Genomic DNA, 4,938 nt, shown 5'->3' with positions numbered 1-4,938 from the left:
AGTCATATTAGCAGTGATGAAGGTTGGAAATCATCCCAATTTTGTCGAAATGTCTCCTAATGTTCCTTGGAAACAGTCTGTCAACAAATGAAGTAGGGAAAACAGGTTACAAGTGGGTTTCTCCTCCACTCGATGCTAACATGGAACCCAAACACTGACTCCTCTCATCCCAGACTTGTGCCTCTGCAGCCAGCACTGTCACCGTCACATCCACGGCCGAGGGAACTGACATGACAGCAGTTCTCCCGCACAGTAACACACACCGCCATGCACTTCAGAGCCCACAGATCAAATGTTAAAAAAGAAGGGAATGAAGGACAGCAGAGGATACAGAGGAGAAGTGAGGAGGGAGTCAGGAGAAGAAAACGAAGAGGAGAGCGGAGGAGTGCAAGATGATGCTCTCTGTGGTCCCTCTGTTCCCTTCCGTCACCACAGAGAGGTGAGGGGGCTGGTTGTCATGGCGCCTGTTGTCATGGCAGCTGGACTTGGGTAATAAACAGGAGCAGAGATGTCTGTCCATCCGTCCATCCAGTGAATGGATGCTGCCGTGGCAACCGCTGACAAGATGCAGCAAATATGCTGCTTTCAGGGGAAGTTTAACTTTGTTTTTGCAATCACTTTGATCATCACTAGCGAGGTCAGGTGTCACACACTGGAAGTCAATGATTCAAGATCATTTTCACCAAATTTAAGACTGATTTTTATATAAATCACTTATTCAAGCATTTCAGGTCAGTAGTGCTGCTGCCTTCATGTGCTCCTCGGAAATATCGTATTTAGAAGTTAGCACTTTAACGGCCCCCCAAAGTCGTAATTACGAGTGGGAAATTGGTCAATTTCAATGATATCCAAGTTGCTGAATTGTGACGTTTCAGGGCAGCAGAAACAGCGGAAAGTATGGAAACAACAACAACTGATGGTAAAAAATTATATATGTCGTTATTTTCTTCCTAGTAGCTATCATTTACTTTTAGTAGTTGCACATTTTAGTATCTGTATCTATTAGCTGCAGCAAGCAGGCAAACTTTGAACTATAAAGCATGCCAGGCGAGTATACTTACACTGATAACAACATTATTTTAGAACACGAGTTGCCAAATTGACATTGTAAATGCATGGCGAGCAAAAGTTAATGTTTGTCAATGATTAGTAACTTTTTAGTTAATTCACATATTAAATATAAATTTTGGATCACATGTCAAGGGTAATATGGTATTAACTGCTGTGTATGTAGGGTGATCTAGATAAAATCTAAATACATATAAAATATAATATATGAAAAATAAAATATATAAAAATATCGTTAGTAATCCAGTTTTTTCATGACAACAAAGAGCAATAATTTCAAAGTTATGTATGTTATTCATGAAAATGTCTGCTTATAAAAAGCAGTGGGCAATATGAGGGGGGATGCTAGCTTTTAAATTTGATAATAATTTAACACGTAAAATAATTTTTAAAAAAATGTACAAAGTTTTTTACCATTGACCAAATACTGATTATTATTGCCCGCTATGTTTATGCGTTTATGACGTCAAATCAGCAATTCATGTTATAAAAATATCTCAGAGTTTTTGCTCTGACTTGAGAGGCCATTCATCATTCTCATTATTCTGACACCACATGAACGTAGCATTAAAAATTGTGCTTGCAGTTTTTTGCGGCCCCACTGGAAGTACCAACCCCGAAGCAGGGACTTGTTTCATCCCCGTAAAAGTTCTCAAAAATTGCCCTACAGGTGCAGTCCACCCTCTCACACTTAATCTGTCAAATAAAATAAAGGCAAAAGCCTAAAGCAAATTTTTTTTTTTAAAAAAAAGCAAACAAACAAAAACATGAATCTTGAGAGATCCCATCACAGTGGACAGTGCTACAGGTATAAACTATCATCAAGATGTATTGTTATGCAATCACTGAAACCACTTGCTGAGGTGTTCTGGGACACATTTGACCCCATGTATTGTAGATCAATCACTAAGGCATCCTGATGTGTCCTTGACAATGACAATCATCAGCGCAGGTGGTGGTGGTTGTTGTGGTGACAGCAGGCTGAAGGTCTTTAAGTAGCCCATTTTATGAGGAATTGGACGAACTGTTGAGTGACTGTCCATCGTTTTCCAGTTGTACCAACACAAATGCTAACATGGCTAGAGAGCATGCAGTGGCACAAGTCAGTAACGAGAGGCCCCAGTGCAGGCTATTACGACGGGCCCTTGGGCTTGTTAGTTACAAAGCACATGCGCAAATGCACACACACACACACGCATACACACTTAGATATGTACACACAATTAGCATATATAGGCTATACAATACTAAGAGTGTTACCTCGGCTATTACATTTGCAGAGTACAGAGGTCACATAGGAAGTGTTCAGAAGCGTGGACAGCGCTGTTATAAAAGTACGTGTGTTTATTTTGTATTGTTTTATAGTGTAGTTTAATCTTCAAAGACTACAATATTTGACCACTAGATGGAAGTGTAGGTCTTATAGTCTATGACGTCATATTGGGTGTGAGACATAGGTATTTTAAAGTCATGGTGGAGGGATAAAATCACAATGGAGCATAGGTGCAGGCACATATGATTCTTACCTTAATCATAGCAAAGCAAAAAGGCAGCAAAGGTCAACTGGATCACTTCAAAATCACATCACAAAGCAAACCACAATCATCATTCTGCAACAGACAGGAACATCTCCAAAAGATACTTCACTGTTTGGACATTCAATCATTCCCTAGATACATGTTAAAAAAACATATTTTCACCCATGCAGGTGACTGTATTTAATTATCTGAATTTTATTTACAGTCACAAAATTCACAAACGTGACAACAAGCAGCTGAGCGCAGAGCAGCTGTCCATTTCACTGCCTGCTGAGATGACCACAGACTTTTTCAGTCCAACAACCTTACAACTGCACTCCTCCACTTAAAGGCAAGAGATGATAGTAAATAAGAGAGAAGAGAGCTAAAATACTTATCAACAAACGACGCCATGTCCCAAAAACTGGCCTGCTACAGTGGATGCACACAGTTTACCCACAAGTCCACACACACAATGAAACAGGTTCTCAGCAGCAACCTGACTCCCAAATAATAAGCTTTGATACGGGGGCATGGCAGCCCAACAGATACCCCAAATCCCATTAAAAAAAGACACTTGTACTCACCTATATGAATGCTTCTGTCTCTGACTGGTTAGACCTGCAACCGAAAATATGTAAATATAAGGATTATCTAATGCTAGAAACAGCTAGCATCTCCTAGGCTATTAGTTAGCTTTCCATATCAGTTCATAGGCTGGCTATCCACCTGGTAGAGATATTAATGTACTAGCAGCCTATAACTTAGCCTACATAATACATGTTACACTTAGCCTACAATATAATCTAATAACATGTAATAATACATGTCTAAGAGTTGATATGTAACACAGCAGCAAAACGTTATGCTCATTTAGACCCTCTAGCTTGCCGCTAACGTTAGCTTACCTGCTAAATGTTTGTTGAGGCACTGAGGGCAGTTCGAGGGGCTTGTCCATGAACTGGCGACTGTTTGTGAAACTAAAATTTTATTTCGGGAGCTTTCAAGCCTTCTCCTCCTCTTTTTATCTCTCCTCTGTTTTTTTTTTTTTTTGTGTGTGTGTGTGTGTGTGTGTGTGTGTGTGTGTGTGTGTGTGTGTGTGTGTGTGTTTAAATGGCCGCAGTGCTCGCGGGGCCTACCTAGGTGTGCTCAGCTCCTCAGGGGTGACAGATTTTGCACTACACCTAGCCAGGGTGTTATTGGACAGCAACATACACACATTACCCAGCAATCATCACTGCATCTGTATCGATTCAAGCGCTCTGTCTGGTATAAGTACCAAAGGAAATGTATTACAGTGTTAGTTTTTTAGTATATGTAGAATAAGCCTATAATTTTGTTATAGTTATTTAATTTTAACAACGAAAAAATGAGTTGTATTTTTGAGCATATATGCTCAAATATACAACTAGTAATTGCAATACTTGGTGAGTGCATTAAATTGACTGCAAGTTGAATTTTAAGTAATCTAGACCCTAGTACTTTTTAATTATACTTGTATTATGCTTTTTTCTGACTGTTTTTTCACATGCATAAAAGATAAAATATTTTCAATTTCTCCACAGGAAGCACAGAGTCACCACTCGTCAGTGTCACCTTTGGCCACGCACATACAGCCTCGCTCCACAGGTGCTCCCCAGCCATTTTTCCAGATGCACTTCCGAGGTGTTTTTGGGATGGTCTCACCTAGCGCGATGCATTTCAGTGTGATTGTGCCCATAGCAACAGCTCTGCTGAGGGTCCTCTATTCATCTGATGGGACCCACACGCACTAGAGGCTCTTATACAGTCCTGGACCCAGTGGTCCAGGACAGGTCGCAATGACTGCACTGCCTATACTTCCTTGCCTGTGAGCATGCTTATGCGGACGTCATAACAGTGCACTGGGCCCTCGGACCTTCTAAGGTAAGTGACACAAGCAGTGATGAAATCTGCACACAAGTGGTCACCTGGAAACACATAATAAACACAGGTGAGAACACAATGTGCCTCATCTGTCCACTTACATTCAGGTCACTGGAACATGCTAATACCAAGTGTAAACAGGCTGATTTGTCTTTTTGTCTTTTATTATTCTATAGTTACAAACTGAAACTAAACATGTATTAATGTCACCTTGTTTTAATGTGGTGAAACCTTAATAAAAATGTCTGGTAAAGAAAGTTGGTAAGGTGGCTGAAAGTTGTTTTTTTTTTTTACAACTCTTATAAGGGTTCATAATTCAATTTCTCATCACTTTCTTATTATGTCTATAATTTGATGAAGCAATAAACCTCTTTTTATCATATTTTTAATACTTCAGTAGGCAAAGACTGAACACAACCTCAAATCATTTGAACAGGCGGTAACACAG

This window comes from Plectropomus leopardus, chromosome 17 (assembly GCF_026936395.1).
Source record: "Plectropomus leopardus strain MGB_pleo_1.0 chromosome 17, ASM2693639v1, whole genome shotgun sequence".
Taxonomy (NCBI): domain Eukaryota; kingdom Metazoa; phylum Chordata; class Actinopteri; order Perciformes; family Serranidae; genus Plectropomus; species Plectropomus leopardus.
The sequence above is the reverse complement of the archived record's forward strand: the minus strand, read 5'-3'. Positions refer to the sequence as shown.